We start from the raw sequence: 22001 nt of genomic DNA on the forward strand, positions 1-22001 counted from the left end.
GGCTCCCTTTTTGCTAAGCCCTGTGCCTTGGCAAAAGGCAAGGAAAGAGGCTGTCAAAGTGACTGCTGCTTTTCCTTGCCTTTTGAGAAGGCATGGAGCTTAGCAAAAAGGAAGGTAGCAGCGCCTCCCCTTCCTTTTTGCTAAAGCCTTGTGCCCCTCGCCTTTTGAGAAGGCACGGAGTTTAGCAAAAAGGAAGGGAGCAACACCTCCCCTTCCTTTTTGCTAAGCCCCGTGCCTTCGCAAAAGGCAGTGGTAAAGTGCTGCCTTCCGTGTATAAAATACCCTCAATTTTTTCTCAAATTATTTAAGGAAGAAGTGTCATTTTATACACGGAAAATACATTACATATATTCTTAATTTTTTTATTTACATTTTTATGTACCAACTTAACACACATGCACAGATTTGCTTATTACCACACACTGCTTACAGTTAATTACAATAAACTTTTACTGAACCATAATTGGCTGCAGGAGAGGAAACCCTGGGGGAAAAAAATCATAACGGACATTTTACTCCCTGATAGTGAATACTTTAATAAGACAAATAATAAGACAAAGCTTAAAGCATTCCTTCAGAGAGTTTCCCTGTTCTAAAAAAGCATTTGTAAATTAAGAATTCAGACAAGTAATGAAAGATTAATGCATGAGACACAAAAACGTACACAACAAGTGTAAAATCCAGACATAATTTGATTTCTCCAGGGCTTTTATCTCCACACAAATCTCAAAGGACAAAATGTGTTTATGTCTGCAATTCATATATTTGCATTTCTCCAATATTTTTAGCAATATTAAAAAGGGAATTTACATCTAGATTAAATTTGTTTCTCCCTTCATCCCAATACAGCAGGAATCTGAAGTACTATAAGCAAGGAAAATACTCAGGCCTGGGACGAATAATAAATCTACATTTTGGTGGCACTCATGACTGATTCATATTTGGGAGGTGTCTCTGTTTGATAATTCAAGGGAACATGTGAACTGTATCAACTGAAAAGTATTCTACTTGAATAAATAAAAGAATTCAGTTTCTGATGTTTGATGTAAAATGGATGTTGTCATCATCATTGAATTAGGGATAATAGTGGCATTTGTTAGCATGGGGGCTTTGCATAGGGTATTACTTTCTCCACTAAGTTTGCTAATGGGCACATTCTACATGGACAATTTTAATACATCTGAATATCACTGGATGATGAGTGTAAACATGTGCCCCTCATTCTGTGCCAATTCTCACTGCCATTTGAGGGACAGTATACATATTGCACACTTTCAACAGATCAACATTGATTTCTATTCTGTAGCAGGAGCAGAAGTGTCATTCTCTTCTAGATAACTGGGATAAAACAGGGTAGTTCTTCTCCACAGTGCTTTTACTATTACTTATCTTGCTACAGTATGACCCCCTTATCCACTGGATCGTTATCCAGTGATTCAATTATCCATGGTCTGAAAATATTACAAATATTTAAAGAAAAAACTCATGAAAAACCTATTTCCACATGTATTACCTGACCTGGCCACTAGAAGGCGGCAGAGACTATGTGCTATGAATAATTGTTAATGAAGAATACATAGCATGGTCTCTCCTCTAGTGGCAAGTTTTGAAAATACATGTGAAAATAATGTTTTGGGGTTCCCCCTTTTACCATTCTATCTATCTATCTATCTATCTATCTATCTATCTATCTATCTATCTATCTATCTATCTATCTATCTATCTATCTATCTATCTATCTATCTATCTATCTATCTATCTATCTATCTATCCATCCACCCACCCACCCATCCATCCATCCATCCATCCGTCCGTCTGTCTGCCTGTCTGTCTGTCTACCTAGTATTTGCTGTTATCCACAGTTTTCAGTATCCACAAAACAGCAACCTTTTTCTTCTTGATGCTTTGATTTTGCTTTTGCAAAATGGGATGGCCCACCCACCCCTTTCCTACTGTCCTGACACCTGGCCTACCTGCTCTTGCCATCACCTGGCTGCCATGCTCTCACACTGCAAAATTGCTTTGTCCCCACCTGACGGAAAAAAGTTGGAACATAAGCTAGTGTATTATGGATTTTCTCAACACTATCTATTTTCAATGATATGATCCAGGAAAAAAATGATTAAACAAGGGAACTTAGATATAGAAAGACAACCTGATATAAACAAGGCCAAAGGATTTATTAAACTAAACCCCTTGAATAGATTACTACCAATGTTGTACTTAAACAATTTAGAGTATCCTGAATCCAGAAGGGCCTTTATGTTATTGTGCGTGAACTTGTTGTCATCTGCGGTGTTGCTGGGAATATACTGTTGGTAATCAGCAATCCAAATGCTAATTTCAAGATCTGGGAGGAAGGGACCTGCATCAGAGACTAAGGGTTTTTTTGGCTGTTTGTTTATATACTAACCAATCAGAGGGAATTTGTTGTTTCCTAGGTTAAATAAGCTCTGCCCCTTATCACTCCCCTTTTTACCATGAGGTTTGAGAAACTCCATTTTGTAATCCAGATCCTTCTTCACCTTGCAAGATGCTAGACCTCCAGGCAGGATCTCTGAACCCCAGAGATCCTCCTAGCCATGTGGACTGAGAAAAGAAACCTTTGCTTTTACTATTTTCCTTTTGTATCAGCCTGAAACCTACTGAGTGCCTATTCATGTGAGTTAAAAATACAAAAAACTTTTTACATTTAAAGATAGCCTCCTGAGTGTTGTATTTCAAAAGTGCTAGGCTTTGGTGAAGGTGGATAAACAAGGGAACTTCCTTAGCCTACTTCTAGCTGAAGTTAGCTGGCCTCCCACTGTGCATTTTTATTGGAACTTACACAAGTTCCCAGAACTCTCAACATATACAACAATAACCCCTACAAGAGTCGGTTGGGTGTATGTGGTGAGGGGACTGTAGCGACACTGAGTCATGTCATCTTAGAGTGTAAAATTTCTGAGCAAATCTGGGAATGGCTCATAAAATCTAGTACACCTCCCTTGGAAGGCAGAGATAGAAAGGAGTGCCTACAGAAGCTTTTGGAGGATAAGAATGAAGAGGTAACGGAGTGGCCAAATTTGGACAGCTAGTGATAAAACTAAGAAATAACTGGATAAATAATGATAGGCTAGGAAATACTAGATATATGGTGATATAAAGTTGACTAGACACAAAATACAGCTATAAGATTGAGCACTATATGCAGGTTGAAAGAAAATCAGCAAGCCTGTTTCGTAAATGTAGATGGAAACTTCCTGTGATTATCTTCACCAACAACCCTCCAATTAAATTGATAGCAGTTCTAGCTAAATCAGCACACTGAATGTAAGATTAATGTTAATTCCCCCATAAAGATCCACAGCTGCTATCTTAAGGAAAACATAGCTGAAATCCTGTTGTGCAATTATGCAAATAGCATAGCTGTCGGAAGTGACTTGCCCTAAGTTAAGAAAATTCCATAGATATTATCTGTTGCATACTGAGTTGTGTCACTTGGTTTGAATCAGATAAAGTCTATGGAGATTTCTTAACTGATGGCAATTTGCCTCTGTGCTATTTATTTACATCACAGCAACGGGATTTTACCAAACACAGAAAGACATGTTCCAGTTCTAAGTGATTTGGTGATTATATGGACAGTCTGAGAAAATGACCCCCCTATGTGAAACTGTGAAAAAGTTTAAGCAAAAAGCGAACATGCCAGAATGTCCACATGAAGAGGCAGTAAACCCACACAACTCGATTTTTAAATAAAAAGAACACATGAGAAATATAGATCAGAACATGTGAGAAATTGCCCCACTGTTCTTGAGATATGATTACGTAAGTGCCTCTTCCCAAATAGTAGACCAGCTCTAAACTTTTGTAGGGAGCTGAAAGAATTGTAGGAAATTGCTGTTTTCATTTCTGAGGGATGCTGACATTTCTGGTAATCTGTGTGAAATATCAAACATTCCAAGCACAAAACACATTCATTACATCTCTGTGGAGGAACATGCATTTCTCTTAAAAAGCTGGTCTTACAAATACATATGACCAAGACCACAAAAGTAAGCAAAACGTACTCCTGAGTAAACTCGTGTCAGATTGGGCTGCATCCCAGAACTAAATATAGCCGGCTCTTCAACTCTTCAGTTGCAAAAGAAATCCACCCATAGATTCCCCACTTGCAAAAGGCAACATGTGTGTGTACGTGTGCTCTCCACACTGATTCCTCTCTTGAGCAAAGGGAAGTCCTCTTGCATCTCTGAGACAGAACTTCCTTCACTTCAAAGAGCAGGAGCCTTAGGGACCAGTTTAACATAAATCGAGCTCATCTGATTTCCACGGCAAATATTGCCAAGTAAAAGCCCACTGCACCACCTACACACATTGGATGATTCTTTAACAATGGAAACCTGCAAGAACTGAACGCACAGCATGTTTGCTCTGTGGGTAATAGCCAGTGGGGTCACACCCATGGTTGAATTAACACTGGAATCATAGGCAAGGAATGAAAGACAGAACAGAGACAGTTCAGAGTAGCTCCCAGTGTTAATGTCCATTGGAATACATAGCACCATAAAGTACAGTGGTGCCTCGCATAACGAGCGCACCGTTTAACGATGAATCCGCATAGCGATGCGGATTTTGCGATCGCTAATGCAATCGCATACCGATGTTTTATCGCATTGCGATGGGGGAACAGCTGTTCGGCGGTTCCAAAATGGCCGCCGGAACACCCAAAATGGCCGCCGGAACACCCAAAATGGCCAGCGGAACATGGGGAAACATCGCAGAACGGTGAGTTTTGGGCCCATTTGGAACACATTAAACTTCGTTCCAATGGGCTTTTCCGTTCCGTTTAGCGATGTTTCCCCATAGCGAAGGTTAATCCAGAACGGATTAACCTCGCTATGCGGGGCACCACTGTACTTAGATGAGTGAATACATACAATGAAATCGAATAAAGTAAATAAAATGCATAAAGCTGCAATATTTCTGTCACATAACAAGAAATGAAAGTAGAGTTGTTACACCTTCTTAAAGGTAAAATAAATAGACAAAGCAGAAGCAAAATGTATCAGCTGAGAAGCCTTGGAGACTGGTTTGGGTGCAGTGCAACATCGCTGCTTAGAGCGGGCCTATCCAAATGTGAGAGGCAAGATTGGATCCTAAAATAGGTAAAGTTAACCCTCATGAAGATAACCCTCATGTACTAAAATCACATTGCTGAAAAATCTACACAGAACAAGATCTAGTTCTAGACCTAGAACTAGGCATTTTAAAACATGAAAACCTGAGATATAAATCGCATCCCCAAGTTTCAGCTACCAGCCTAGTGCAGACCTTGTTTTAAACAGACAGATCATAAATAAATAACATAAACAAAATAAAGCTAAGAAGAAAAAAACTGCCCATATTTCTTGTGTTTTGCCATCAGTAAATAAATCCTGCCTCAGCTTTTGTAACATATTGGAACCAAAGAAAAGAAGAGAAAAGAAAAAAGTGCCATCCGTTTTGCTGGTGAACCACAATGCTGAGGAGCAGATGTAATATATCCCGGTTGTCAGTAGCTTGGCCTCATACAGGAAGGACACTGGGATTATCAGAAGCTTCAGGAAATACAATTCCACATACTTACATCATAGCCATGGCCTTACTACAAATTCTGAATACACAGGAAGTTTCATGAAGCAGAAAATTCTCCAGAGCCTATTCAATGCATTTAGATGAGGGTGGATGAGTATTAAATTATCTTCAGATGCAAATTATAATTTTAAAAATATTTTTCTCAACTGCCTTTTAATCTATGTGCCTTAATGTTTGTGTTTGCAAACAAAAGATAATGTTTATTTTCAATATCTCTCATTTTCATACTTTGAAGGAAAAAAAAGCCACAAATGCTTGTATTTGGTATATTGCCAGGTTTTTGCATAACAAAAAAAAATCAAAAGCAACGAAAAATGCTTTATTAAAACAACAAGCATACTGAACAAATTGAATATAGCCAAGATAGTTTTAGACAGTTTAATTGGGCTTGTTTAATTTGTTTAGGCATTGACTCCAACAAACTAGATAAATGAATTAATTGAAGACAATCTAATTAAGCAAATTTCAGCTTTGTGAAAACAAGAAATAAATGTCAGTTTCTGAGTGCATTTGTGATGGTATGGTCTTGAAATCCAATCACTTAGCAATGATAATCAGCACTGGTTTTGGGAATGATCCTTACAGTGTAGTGATGGGCACAACTTAAGATATGCCTCTTCATACAAAGATCTCTGCATAACAGACACTACTGGTGCTGTGCGTTCCCTCCTCCTACCTCCCGGACGGCTGCCCCACTCACAAGCCTCTGCACACCACCCAGGTCATCCTCTGTTGCTGGCTGCCCAATCCAGGAAGGAGTTTAGGCTTTCTTTTCCTGCCTCCTCCATCAGCTAACTACTCAATGGCTGCACAGGGAGAATCCCTGTCCCACCTCCTCATCTGACTGGCTGGCTGTCAGAGGACGCAGGGAATGGAAGCCAAAGCTCCTTCACAGACTCGGCTGCTGGTGACGGAGGATGCCCTGGGTGGTGCACACAAGCTTGTGAGTGGGGTCAGCCACCTAGTAGTGGGGGGAGGGAATGTGCCTTGTACAAAGAGGCATGATTTAATGTTTGCCTATCTCTGATACAGTGTTCTCCAAATAGGAATAATGTCTTAATTCCAGTAGTAAGTCACAACTATGGTAAGTCTATTAAATCAGCAGAGATTTGGTGAGTCAACACCTTTGTAAGTTCCACTGATCCGATGGACTTTCTCCAACTGTTATGAGTGACAGAGTGTGACAGTGTGTGTGTGGATTCCAGAAAGACCAGCACCCCAGACCTGAGAAGAAGATGGAGAGATCGCAAGGGAAGATGGGATAGTGTGCCTAATACAGAGCTTCAAAAGAAGATGCAAGTTGCAGACAGAGACAGTTTCGTTATTAATAAGAGGTCGCTCTGTGGGCAAAAGTTTGGATTTTTGCAGTTGTTGTGCCCAGACAAGAGGGAAGTGAAATGGAGCAAGAAGTCCAAATATAACCAAAATTGGAGAAAGCAAGCTTAAGAAAGAGGAAGCAGCCGAGCTGAAGCCAAGTCTGTGGCAGATGGACCAAACTGTACATATGAAAGGAGGCATTCCTGCATGACAACAGATAGTACCTGCCCAGGAAGCCAGGGTCTGCCTCCCCACGTGCTTGTGACAGCCCAGGTTTAGCCCATTAACACAGCCCGCAAGGAAAAGACCTATAAGAAGGATGACCCAGGAAGAAACAGGTGGGCTTCGGAACAGCGCTGGAACGACCCCCATCACCCTTTCTGAGGATTGATCACCCTCAGAGAAGGGCCTTCTGGATGAGTGAATGGGAAGTATGAAAGAGAGCCAGCTTGGTACCTTTTGTCTTACATCCTATGCCTTATGTCTCATCAATAAAAGTTACATGAATCGTGCTTAACCCCAAATTGTTGGTGTGTGGTCTTCTTGTCAGTAGACTGGCTAGGTTTTCTCTCCTCTCATGGTCCCTCTCTCCAGAATGTAAAGAACAAGAATCCATTTGGGGTAACACAACTAAAACTTACTACTGGGTTTCAGCCAATACATTGCAACCATACATCATTCAAATATTTACTAAGTTGATCTAAAGTCAAACCAATTTGATACAGTAAGCAGAAATCCATTGAGTATGACAGTACAATTCAAGATACTGGGATACCTTGTCTTGGTTACAGTGTAAGCCTGCATGCAAGCAGAAAGGCATAACTACCCTTTATGGGATATCAGAGGTTGATTACTGAAACAGAAGTCCATGGGAAATGAGAGCAAGTGTAACGTGGGAACTCCTGGAATATCTTGGCTGGGGTTTCCTGGGAGATGTACTTCAAAAATGTACATTTCTATCTGTCACACTTCCTCCCTAAGTGTCATAGACAGAAATGGCCTTCACATTAGCTACTGGGAGCCCCTTCCTTGATTCAGTCCAATTTCTAAGCCTCCACCAGGTACTGCTTTCCTATTTTTAAGCATTAATCTATAGTTTGGAACCCTAAAGCACAATGACATGTGCTCCAGAACTGGACTTCCATTTGCCCATGAGCAAACAATTCATCATTACAGACCTTGCAGTTTAGCTCCAGTGTCATCAATACAAGAGATAGAAAAGGTAATAAAATTATTAGTTTCAGTATCACACAAGGCATCTTACAGAAAATGCATTGAAAAAACTCTCTTCCCTAAAGTTCTGCATGCTCTATATATTTTTGTTACCCCTGAGATATTTTTCAGAATTTGAACTGACAACCCTGAAATAAGTTCTCCTTCCAAGTATAAAAGAAAAAGTATTCATATAAAATGAAGTATGCCAGGGTTTGGGAGAAAGAGAGAAATATAAAACAGCTAGATAGAAGAAGAAATAATGTAACAGTCTCTGTCTATGGGTTTTGATTCTGAAGATGCTATGTAACATTTTTAATTTAGTTTAGCACTGATGAATCTGAGATTTCTTGAGGGGAAACTACAGTCTGCCATTGTTAAATAAAACTTGAAGGTTACCAATTTGTGCAGGTAAGAAACACTGTATAATGTGACCATTTCTTCCAAATCCTGTGGGATGGAATCCATTTTTCAGTGTGCCGAAGTCAGTTCATGCATCATGACTTTGATCTTCTTGGCTCCCTCTTCTGAAACAATTAAAATTTTGGGCAGCTTGCACAATTTGCATTGTTGTATTATTTATGTAAAAATAATTCTTACACATGTGAAAACTTTAGTTGAGACCAACATGATATAGCTTTGCCCACTTATAAGGAGGCTGAGGCTCTTCATTCTGAAGTGTGGATTTACATTCCTACTGGCTGCATGGACCTCCATCCAATAACTTTTAACCTGGGCCAATGCCATGTTGTTCTTTTTGTTGTTTTACAGCAACATGCTAGGGATGGGGGGAAAGATATATTGGCATATTTAAAAGCAAGTCCTATGGGAAGATTTTTTTTAAAAAAAAAAGTGCTGTAAAGAAGGGAGGAAATCACAATTTTAAATGATTTTTTTGTTTGCTAAAAAGGATACAATGTACACTCCTGTATTCTTGCCAATGTGGCTTGCTGCAGTGTCTCATTTGTTTCAAAGAAGTCTGCATAAAGCCTCATTAAAATTAATTGGGGGATAGGGAAGAGCAAGGCACAGTGGAGTGTTCTTAACATCTAAAAGAAACACGATGCTGTGTGTAGTCACAGAAAAGGCACAGCCAAAGATGGAATATTTTGTTTTGGTCTAATCTAGGAGTTAGCTACATATGACACTGATTATGTTGCTTTCAGTCATGTCAATTCTTACAAATTTACTTGCTATGATTTTCTTCGAGATTGTGGCACACCAGAAGTTGTGCTTCCCTTTTCTGTCACAGTTCCCACAAAAACCATGTCCTTCTCCTGGTTCAGAGTCAGTCCTAGAAAAGAGAGTTTGCACTGGCACTTATAGAAAATTTCCCTTCCAAGCCTAAAGCAGTGTGCATGTGTGTGTGTGTCTTGTGTCCGTGTGGTAGTTGTAGCAGAGGGAGAAACCTCCTATTTATATACACTATGGCCCAATGAAATAAACAATCTTTATGGCACCAAAGCACGATACAATAAAGGTCCCAAGTAGTACCTTGGTATTTCAGATATTACATGATGGAATCTAATTCCTACTAGTTGTAATCATGAAAAAGTTGATAATACCTCCAAGATAGGGATGCAAATAATTGATTGTCTCACACACATAGCAAGAGGATTTGTAATGTATCTTTTCATCCTGTGGGAAAGTAAGGTATTTCCCTGTGCTATGAATTTGGTGAGTTTTACACAAACTGCGCAAAACTACTATAATAGTGAATCTCTTGTTGCATGGACTTTTAAAAATTAGAAGCAGCAGACAGGTTGTTTGTACCTCTTAAAAGAATCTGGCAGTTCTTCTATGCTTGCTTTGTGCATGCTTTAGGGTGGGCCTTGTATGTTTACACAAAAGCAAAAAAAGATGAAAAAAAGTTATTTTTTTCATTTTTGTGTTCTTTTATCAACTACTGCAAGCCAACCTCTTAAAAAGGAATGGATCACACTATGGAAAGGAGTAAAGCCTCCCCATAGTGCTTAAAGCATGTTCTGAGTACTTTATAATTCTTTTATTATGCAGGTGACACATAATACACAAAGCTCAATTTACTGATTTTGGAAGGCTGGGTCAACCTTGAGGCATTTACCTGAATCTGTTGGGACTAAACTCAGGTTGTGAGCAGAATCTTAACTGCAGTCTAACCACTGCACCACAAGGCTACATAATCATTTTATTTTTTGCGTGTTTCCCTTTTTCATCCTTTCTTTTATCTTTTGTCTGTCAAATCACCAAAGAAATTTTTCATCTAATAGGATTATGTCCATATCCAATCAGAATTCTGAGGAAAGGGAAGGTTTTCAAAAATTCTTTATAGCATTTTGGAACGGTATCAGGAAACATGAACATGGAAACATGAAATGACCTGAACAAGGCCATCTATTTTCAGTAAAAGGAAAAGAACAGCGTATGAAAGACACAAAAATGAAAGAGGTACCCCCTTGAAAATACCAGAAACAAAGCAAATATTAAAATCTTCATTTTGCACATACCTTAGTGTGTTTTGCTTCTTAAAGCAAATTGATACTAGTTTTGTGCAGAATGTCACAAAAACAATTTGAACAAAATATTCCTTATTTTGCTCTTATACTGGAGAGACAATTGGAAATTCCTTGTTATGGGTGTTTTTTTGTATTGAAAAAAATTAACAAATATTCTTCACATCTCTACTGTAGGGAATGGATAAATGGCTGAAGCTTCTAGAGAAGTGCACATAATAGAGTAGATTAATATAACAGTTTATGTCAAATATTATTTGAGAAAACCTTTTTTATTCCATAAAATTTGTTCAACATCAACTCCTCAAAAAATCTCACAAGACTAGTGTCTCATAATGACTCTAGCTGATGAATACATCATGAAAATATATTGAATTAACCACTGTTGCTGAAAGTACATTAGTATCTTACATGCCTAATAATGCTTTTCCTAAGCATTTGTTTAATGATCAATCAATACTGAATTACAACATAGGAACTGTTGGAACAAATTACAATTTACTGCTTATTGTATGCATTTCCAGATTTGGATATATACAGACTATTCTGAAATTAGTTTTAACTTGCAAGACTTTGTACTTAAGTCTAGTAATTTTCTCAACTCTTTTCTTCACATTGTACAAATGCAGATGTCTTTGATTATCACGCCCAGCATATACTGCTGACATCAGCAGAACTATTATTCTAGACTTAATTTTAAATGAAAATTAAGTTGGAACCAATCATGAAAATACTTATTCATCATTTCTGGACTGTAAACATGGTTCTTGTTTCAAAGTAAACTAGGGGCTCCTGGGCTGAAATGCTTTTACAACTGATAAATGGACACACTTGCCTGATTATGCTTTGATTTTACCAGATTAAAATAAAGTACAATTGTAGCTTGTTAAATTGTCAGACGTTTTGTCCTCAAAAGAATCAACTGTTCTGAACAAACTTGTACTGTTTAAAGGACAGAATATTTATTTTAGCTGACATGAAGTTTTTGAACAACAGCCATTAAATGCCTTCTGAAAGGATGAATGAACAATTACTACCTCATTCGCACATGGTTGTAACTGCATTGTCCCTTTCCTACTCAGTTCTTAAAGGGGACTTAAGTCATGAATTTGTATTGATAAATTAGAGTTGATCTATTGATTATATTTCCATAAATTTGCATATGAATAAAAACTATAATTCCATAACAAAAGGTATGACTTTGTTTTTAAATTATTTAAGTGCCTTTTATAACCAGAGTCATTTCAGAAGGTGCAAAATTTCTATGAAAGAGAAGAGGGAAATGATGTTTTCAATGTATTACTTTCTAAATTCTTATATTAATAATCTCTAAACTGCAGAGCTAGAAGGGGCCCTATTGATTACTGAATTCAGCCCTTGTCAAGGAGGCCCAGTGGGAGATTGAACTCCTTACCTTTGGCTCCACAGACTGATACCTAAACCACTGAACTATCCAGCAGTTAAAAGTCGCATTTTGAAACTCTACTGTTTAATTAATCAAGTCAGTTTTAATTGGTCAAACTTTTTTCATCACTTCATTACACTTATTAAACAACAAGAACTGCAACATATGCATGTGTATAGTGTCATTCTAAAGCTTTACACACTGGGTGGACCTGGACACCGTTGTATCTCACTGGAGTCAGACATTTCCTCTTTTTGTTGCTCTTATGTAACATTATAGCCAAGATAATAGAGTGAAGGGTAAGGAGAATAAAAGTCATGAACAGAAGCCCAACAGTACTCCATCTCAATGAAGGATAATTAAAGAGATCATTAACACAATTAAGATATATGAATGCAGAATGACACGGGGCAGGTATGAAATTACAGATAATTCTTGTATAGACCAACATAAAGTGTAACGGAACCATCATATTGGATCAAATGCCTGCATCTGCCATATGGTAGGAAAATGTAGCATCTTTTGACATACATGGAATGCTGCTGTTGGAAAACTGAAAACTTGCCATTCTGTGCATCACCACTATTGTGCCTTAAGAAAATGAAATGTTGACTTACGGTGACACTTCCATGGATTTTTCAGGCACACAGAACTCAGAAGTGGTTTACCATTCCCTTTTGGGGGGATTCCCTGGGATTGCATAGCTTGCCTAAAACTACACCGGTTGGGTCTTCTCCCATAAGACACACTGGGGAATCAAATTCCTGACCCCAGCAGCTCCATACCACTAAGCTTTCCATACCACTAAGCTTTCCAGCCAGCCATTTCATACAAAACTGTGTTTATAATATAATTTCTTGGGTTCAACTGCAAATTTTTTGCTTTATATGAAACATCTTCCAAATAGAGCACAGGCTTTATGATGTAGAGCAATCAGTCTGACAGCAAAAGAGTCAGACCTACAGCAAGTAGATGAATCTTCTGGCTTTCTGAGACCAGGGCAATGCTATAGCCATGCATAGGCACATCAACAAACCTCTTCAAAGACTTTTAAATCAATGCACAGCTGATGCTTACCCCCATAGCCCTTCCCTGACCTAGGAAAATAAGAGCATAACTCCATCATACAAACCATGCTTCATTCCAAACTGTCTCTGTACAGTTTGTGTCCAGGATATACTTATTCCTGACTGCCTAGGTGAGTGTTGCTAGGGTGTCAGTTCTTCCATGTACCTGACTTAGAATATATATTTAAGCCATAAAGGTGATGTTCATCCTTTTTGGGTTCAATGCTTTTCTAATCCCTGTAACTACACTTTATAAAAGCTGAACAGACACTAAAGCATTTACTCTGTGGGAGAGGTGAAGAACTGTTGTCCTCCAGACATCTTTGGACTATGCCTCTCATAGTCCCTCACTATGGGTTGTGTTGTAGGACAAAACTTCTGGAGGACCACAGGAGCCCCATCATGCCCTATGGGTAGCTATAGTCCCACCGGCTCTTTTGGCTGTATTTCTATATTTCATAGCAACAATTTGTTTTCATGTAATGCATATCACCTGTAAAAGTAGGAAAATTCCACCTTACAGTTTAATTGTGCAGTTAAATTGTCTTTCAGGGACAGATGCAAAGGCTTTAGGATTACACTTCTGTTTCCAGTGATAAACCAAGAAAAATTAGTTCATTTTGATTTTTTGACCACATTAAATATGTCAGCCTTTCTTGTATAAATAAAATCTCTGGTAATTTCAAAATACCCATCAAATAATCCTTTTCTTATATAGTGTGGTGGTGAGAGTCTTTGGAAGAAGATACTGTGCAAGAAAATACTACCTATTCTTATTTTTTTATTTCTATTATTAGTTTTGACACCACAATTCTTCAATTTTGCATCACTCCTATTACTGCTGGTTATTCTTTATGCAGTCCATTAAATTTTGTAGTTATTCACTGCAGCAACAGTTTTAAACATTTATTTCAGTATTAATTCTACTGCATTATAATGTTAATTAATAACTAAATGGCTGTAACTTCACAACTGAACTCAGAAGTAATCCCAGAACATCATTCAGTAAAGCAATTACATGGTAAAATGAAATTAAATCAGTAATGAAACTTCATGATTGTTCTGGCAAAAAATATCTTATGTAATCATTCTGATGGCTACTGGACAAATCTATCAGCATATGTTTTATGTGAGGCAACTAATGTAAACATATGTACACAATAGCATTTTAATAAGTCACTTAAATCCTGAATGTATTTTCAATAGTATAACATGGGTCATTTATTTATTAGAAACCATCAGAGAAAATAAAATTCAATTCCTTTTTTAATAGTGTCAGGAGAGATACATATATTTCTGCATTTATGGGGAGGGGCCAAACAGACCTTCTGAGGCAAGGGTTCCAAATTCACCTCTGGCCACAGAAAAGGCCCTCTTCGACATCCCAGATAGTCATAACTTTGGTAGAGATATGAAGAAATTTTGCCAATTTCTTTTTTGCTAGTCAAGAATGGGTCTTGGTGGATTGAGGAAACCTGTTATGGTCTCTCTGCACCATGTAAGAGTTTTATGGTCTCTCTGCACCATGTGAGAGTTCTGTTATCCAGTGTGTGAACAGGACAACAAGCAACTTTACTAAAAGGGATGTATATCTTAGCTTGTCTTGTCCTTCCATGTGATGGTGTAACATTTTTCTCCTCACTAGCAAGGATGGTGAAGAATTCCTGGAAACTCGAAACATAATTCTTTCTCTGGGTAGAACAATATTTTGTCCACAAAATTGGTCCTTTTGAGAAAAAAAAACTGCACAATTGATATTTTTGCATACATTGCATGAGTTGCTCACAATCGGAATCATTGTTGCTTTGTTTAAGAATTTGAAACATTCAATATACTGTTTGCAAGTTCTTTTGTTCTTACTGTATTTGCGTGTTCCTTGTTTCTGAAAGGGAATGTATACAAGAGATACAGTCCTTTCTCTTTCAGAAGCAAAGAACCCAGAAATATGATAAGGACAGACTTAAGGACTGCTAAGAAAAATGCAAACAATGTATCCAGTGATTCAAATTCTTATGCAAAGCAGCAGTCATTCTAGATTTTAGCAACCCATGCAATGTGTGCAATCATATGTTGCACAATTTTGCACAGAAGGAGCTGATTTTGTGGACTAAAGAGCTAAAGTGACTATTCTGTGAATACAGGAATGGCTTCAGCCCAGCTTCAAAAAAGAGGAGCTTTGCTGCTGGACCAAAAAAGGTTCAGCTTGAGCATGGAGCAAGGTTGACATGGCTCATGATCTCATGATACAATGATTCTTACTGAATGGCATTACACACCGAGTAAAAGAAAATACAGTAATGTCAGGGACAGGCTTAGCCACAGAGGCTAGCGATTTTACTAATCTTTCTGGATTAGCCCAGTGTCCTAATTAGTAAGGCTGGAAAGACCCTAAATGTATGTGAAAGGAAGCAGTAAAGGTGGACCTGTGTGGGTAGCCCATTAAGGGCATTTGCCCCAGTGCTTCTTCAACCCGCGATGGTCCTGAATCCGAGCCAAAATCCTATTGGGCACACTCCATCTGTGCAATGGGAACAAAATCATAATCAGCAGCAAATGGTCACTGATTAAGGACCTCCTTTTTCAATTTTCAGCTGTGTGGGACTTTTCATTGTTTGCAAGTCATGTGCACCCTGAAATGAAAAAGGATATCTTTAATTAGCAGCACGTTGCTACTGATAGACATGATTCCTTTTGTATAGGTGGAGTTACATCACAAGATTTTGGGCATTATATTTTTAAAAATGATACCACAGCTCTTTGAGTAGCAAAACAAGGGTATCTTCACTAATTATTCCAATTGTCAAGAAGCAAAGTGACATAAAACCGAACCCAGTATATGTACTCTTTTTAATATACCATCCTAGGTGCACATTAAAAAAATGCAGCATGTTAGTGAAATGCCTGTCAGAGGTGTAGGTGTCCTAAAGAAACTAATTCAAAATAATTTAGATGATACATCCACCTGCTTGTACCATCTGCCAAAAATGCCTTCTTCGTGATAATGTAAGACAAAAAGGTTAGATTTTATGCCAAGAACACATGAAGACAAATATGATATCAACAAAGGTTAGAGTCAAAAATCAGTTGGACAACATTTCAGCCTACCCGCATGCTTTGTTATTGTTGTTTAAGCAGCCATTCTTGAACAAGAGAACTTCAAAGGAATGCTCCAGTCCCTGAGTTCCTCCCTCCCACTCTTACAACCTAAGCAAGCACATCAGCTCGGCAGATGGGCAGTCTTTTTCTTCCAAGATCTAAAAATAATAAATCTCAGCTCTCAAAGAAACTGGAGCAACTTTCAGTTTTCCTATTGCAGGAAAGGAGCACCCTCAGGTTCAGCTCAGAGTCATACTGATTCTGTAGGCATTACCACTCTATAAAATAGATATCAGCACAACAGGACATTACTACATAGTGTCTACCTTTATGTTTAATGAACTAAAGAAGCTATTCATTAATTTAAAATATGCAAAAAAAATTCTCAGCTGTCTTAGACTTCTTACTTTTCTTGCTTAACAAGCTCAACTAGCTGGCAAACTTCAAAGTCCCATTCTGTTACATTATCTCTGTTTCTCATATTGCATGCTAGTTTTATACTTTTTGACCATGAAATGTTCAGAAAAACAGGGCATCTCACCAGTAACATTTGATTTTGATTATTTCTACAATATTTACATTATGGAAATCAGAAGAGATACCAAGCAAATTGAGTTTTGCAAGGAGCACGATCTCATTTATCATCCTGTACTGTTAGGTTTGTTCTTCTTTGTGTCACTGTTTGAAATAAAGCAGGTTTTGTTGATTGCTCTCTCATAGCCATCATTGATTGTAACACTCCCCTCTTCCTTAGCATGCTTATCAATATGCATAAGAAAGAGCCTGCATGAATGATTCTTTTCCATGCCTTCTTCAAAAGACCATTTTCATTACAACTGCCTTGGTTTTCTAGTTATTCAAGAATACAGTACAGTCATGCCCTGCTTAACGATTACCCCATATAACGACAAATCTGCTTCACGACAATGTTTTTGTGATAGCAATTTGATGTTTTAAATGTTTTTTTTCCCGCTTTGCAAAGATCGGTTCCCTAATACGGGAACCAATTCTTCGCATTACGATGATCAAAACAGCTGATCGTCGGGTTTTCAAAATGGCCACCAGGTGCTCAAAATGGCTCCCCACTGTGTTTTTGGATGGATTCCTCGCTCTACAGGCACAAAAAATGGCCACCTCTATGGAGGATCTTCGCTGGACGGTGAGTTTTTCAGCCCATTGGAACGCATTGAACGGTTTTCAATGCATTTCAATGGGCTTTTTAATTTCGCTTTACAACGAAATCTAGTGATTTCACTAGAACGAATTAACATCGTTAAGCGAGATACCTCTGTACTCATCAACATTCAACATCCAATTTGGCTTTAATAATGCAGTAAAGACAAGCACTAGCATTGCTTATCTGCCTTTTTAAGAAGAAAGGAGGGATAAAACAAACAAGAACAAACAAACAAACAAATCACTACTTTCCTGAATATCAGCAGGGAAGGAGCCCGACATACCTCAATTGGGGCCACAATCAAAAAGGCACAATTCCTTGTTGTATTTTTGGCATCCCTTGGTGTGGCCACTTTTAGCTGAAAGGATTGAAAGGAGTGGGTGAAAAGGGTGGCTGTCTACTGAGAGAGATGTTCTGACAAGTATTGAGGCCCTAAACTGTTAAGGGATTTATAGGTCATAATCACCACCTTGAATTGAGCATGGAAATTGACAGGAAGACAATGAAGGTGAGCCCAAACTTGGAATATATGGTTGAATTTGCTAGTCCCAGAAATTAATGTGGCCACTGCATTTTGGACTTGCTGAGGTTTCCACAGTGTTTTCAGGCGCAGCCTTATTAAAACAGTATTACAGTAATCTATTTTTTTAAGATTACTGTGTTTGAACTACTGTTACTAGGCATTTCCTATATGGTATGGATGTCCACCTTGAATCCTTAACATCATCAGGTCCTTTCATGAGGGAATGAAGGGTACTGTAGTTTTTGATGACTCAACATTAGGTCCCTTTGACATCTGAAGCGGAGTGAAACAGGGTTGTGTCTTTGCGCTGATCCTGCTTGGGTTCTTTTTTACTGTGATGCTGAATCATGCCTTTGGAATTGCAACAGAAGGTGTCTATCTCCGGACTGGATCAGATGGAAAGCTCTCCAATCTCTTTAGATTGAGTGACGACCAAAGTCTAACTGAAATGCATGCGGGACTTCCTCTTCGCCGATGATGCAGCCATTGTTGCCCACTTTGCTGAAGACCTCCAACAACTCATGAATCGTTTTAGCAAGGCCTACCAAGACTTTGGTTTAGCAATCAGCCTGAAGAAAACACAAGTCATGGGTCAGGGCATGGACTCACCTGCCTTTATTACCATCTCCACACAAGCATTGGCGGTTGTTCATGACTTTGTGTACCTGGGCTCAATGATCTCTGACACCCACTCCCTAGACGTCAAGCTGGATAAATGCATTGGCAAAGCAGCTACCATATTCTCTAGACTCACAAAGAGAGTATCGCTTAATAAGAAGTTGACGGCATATACCAAGATCCAGGTCTATACACCCTGTGTCCTGAGTATGTCCTGTTCCATATGTGTTGTGTCTGACGGATTTTTGGTATCACCTGGCAGGACAAAGTTCCAAATAGAGTAGTCCTAGAATGAGCTGGAATTTTTAGCATGTATACATTACTGAAACAGCGATGTCTACGTTGGCTTGGGCATGTCGTGAGAATGGCTGACAGTTGTATTCCAAAAGATCTCCTGTATGAAGAACTTGTGCAGGGAAAGCACCCCAGAGGGAGACCACAGCTGTGATACAAGAATAACTGCAAGCGAGATCTGAAGGCCTTAGGAATAGACCTCAACAGATGGGAAACCCTGACATCTGAGCATTTAGCCTGGAGGCAGGCGTTGCATCACGGCCTCTCCCAATTTGAAGAGACCCTTATCCAGCAGGCCGAGGTGAAGAGGAAGTCACAAAAGCAGCAAAAGCAGGGAGCTGGACAGGGGACAGATTGGATTTGTCTTCAGTGTGGAAGGGATTGTCACTCTTGAATCGGCCTCCTCAGCCACACTAGACGCTGTTCCAAGTCCTCCATATAGAGCACATTACCATAGTCTCTTGAGACTGAAGGATGCCTAATCAATCAGTGCTTGTTTTTGTTTTCACTAAAACATAATCAACAGCTGGAAATGAACTAAAGTGGAACTTACGGCTGTCCATTTGCCCTCCTCTTTTAATTTCCCATATCGTGAAGTGATTTAAGAATTTCACAATATTGGAAAATTAAGCATGGAGAGACAGAAGAAGTAGGAGTTGTGTTTTTAAAAAACACTGTATTAGGCCAGTACTAATGTGCTGCATCATTTATTAAAATCTATTGAAAATTTCCTCCTGGAGGGGGTAGGAGCCAGGATAGAACAAGAAGGTTTTTTCTGTGTGACTTTTCTTAAAGGTCAAGTCAAGAACCTGCCCACAGTTGAATCTGAATACCAGCCATCGATGGATTCAGTTGTGGACAAGTTCTGAACCAGACCTTTAAGACAAGACAAGGGTGGGAGGAAGCACATTCCTTGCCCCCTCCTACCTTCTTCCACTACCAGGAATAAGTTTTTAATTTTTTTAAAAAAAGACCTGATGCAACACATCAGTGTTGCCTTAATAGAGTGTAAAAATTGAAAGTGGAATTGAAAGAGGAAGGACCCAGTCCAAAGAGGATTGCTTGCTGTGTGCTTATCTGACCTTAAGTAACCCTGATTAGTCCACACAGCACACTCCAAATGAACCCATGTAGAAAAGCCTTTAGTCTGCTTCTTGGCTCTCTCCTTCCCTCTCATCAAAATAAAATACAATAAAATAATAAAAAAATTAAAATTGCAAATTTAAATACACAATCCAGACTTCCTGGGCATAATAACATGCTTATCCTGGTATAGCATTCTGTCATATGAAGAGGAACAGGATTTTAGCCAATAATTATCAAATATCAATTAGTTTTCATTTTAAAAAGTGGAATACAATACATTTTTCCCTTGAAAAATGTACCCATCACCACCACTGCCAAAGATGGAATCTATATGTTGCTGTGCTCACAAGGCTGTCCATGGTGGGGGAGGCATAAAGAGGACATTCAAAATGCTTGCAATCCTGTCCATAAAACCAGTAATGTCTCCCTCTTTTGTGATTGTATGGCAACCATTTGTGACTTGATTTAAACATCAATTTGTAGACTGTAATTTGAATAATGTTCTTTCCAGTGAACTCTTAATGCAAGGAAACAAAATTGGTGCCCCATAGAGATTCTGAGAAATAATTTTTAGCTTTAAAAGCCAAATAGCTGCTGGAAGAAATTTGCCATGCTTCATATAACAAAACAAAAACAAACCAAAAACTAGCTCACTGCTTCTGCATTTTGTTCTACTTTACTCTTGGCATATTTTTCTATAAGTTCCAGATAGTTATATGAATCAGAGTGTTCAATTCTATTATGCCCCAAATCTCAAGAAAATACAGCTTTCTTCATAGAGAAAGCCAGCACTTTTGGTTTGAGTGTAATTATTAATTTAAACGGTCATTCTTGCACTGTTCCAGAAATCTGTTCCATGGTGTCTTAAGACCCACCTGAGTCTGGGAATCCAACCATCCTTAGGTGGATGAGTTGGCAACCTATCATAGATCAGAAAAATGTCATCGAGTGCTACGAGGTTGGTAGGGTTCTGCACACATTCAAGAAAAAATAAATTAAAAAGAGTGGAAAAGGGGGGAAAACACAAGATGTTATGACACCTTAATGACCAATACATTTTTATAATATGTTTTGTGTGTCAAAATTTAGTTTCTCAGACATGGGCACCACTTTGGAAACTTCACAGATAACAGGAAAGAGTGCCCCCTTCCACTGCTGGTGTAATGTATGTACAGCTTGAGGGGAGAAAACCCACTTTTTTGTAGCTCCCAGAATCTCTTGCCAACATGGCCACTGGCCATGCTAGCTGAAAGATTCCTCAAGTTGTAGTTCATAAAAGTAATTTACTTAAGCTTGATATAAAAGGAAAATCTGGCCATGCTTTGATATATTAATTTAAAGGATATTAGTGTTAATATATCTGTTTTATGCTTTTTAAATATTGTTATTATTTAGCATTTAACTTTGTTTCTTTTAATACTGTAAGCCAGTGGTTTCCAACTGTTTTTGAGTCACGAACCAGTTGGGGAGGATGGGGTCCATTCGTGGGGGGGGACACCCCTGTGCTCGCGGGTGGGCGGGGTGCACTCCCAGAGGGGTTGGGCATGCTCGCATGCATGCGTGAAGGGGCAGAGTGCCCTCACAGAGGGGAGGGGCGCACTCACACTCATGCAATGTGTTCATGCGCATGCATGAAGGAGTGGGGTGTGCTTGTGGGTGGGTAGAGCATGCTTGTGCACATGTGTTCAGGGGCAGGGCGCTCTCGCAGAGGGGTGGGGCATGCTCGCGGGGGGCAGGGCACTCATGCATGCAGGTGGCAGGCTGTGCGTGCGGGTGGGTGGGTAGGTGGGGGGGAGTGCATGCGAGGAGTGAGATCTGTCTCTGTGGCCTGGTCCTGCCATTGCCACGGACCAGCACCAGGCCACAGACCGGGGGTTGGGGACCCTACTGCAAGCCATCATGGAGCCTTTGGAGAAAGGTAGCATGGAAAGAAAGAAAGAAAGAAAGAAAGAAAGAAAGAAAGAAAGAAAGAAAGAAAGAAAGAAAGAAAGAAAGAAAGAAAGAAAGAAAGAAAGAAAGAAAGAAAATTAAGTAATTTTAACAGTTTCACACCCCCAGTAAACTTAAATGGGTGACAGGGATTTGAACCCAGGCC

At 39.0% G+C, this 22001-nt stretch overlaps 1 protein-coding gene across 6 annotated transcripts in view; it reads right to left on the reverse strand.

Moving 5' to 3' along the window:
- PCDH15 (protocadherin related 15) overlaps positions 1–22001 on the reverse strand; it is a 979840-nt gene that overhangs the window by 618240 nt on the left and 339599 nt on the right. The gene's annotated exons all lie outside the window — the stretch shown is intronic.

The sequence above is a fragment of the Pogona vitticeps genome, chromosome 3, assembly GCF_051106095.1.
Source record: "Pogona vitticeps strain Pit_001003342236 chromosome 3, PviZW2.1, whole genome shotgun sequence".
Lineage (NCBI taxonomy): Eukaryota > Metazoa > Chordata > Lepidosauria > Squamata > Agamidae > Pogona > Pogona vitticeps.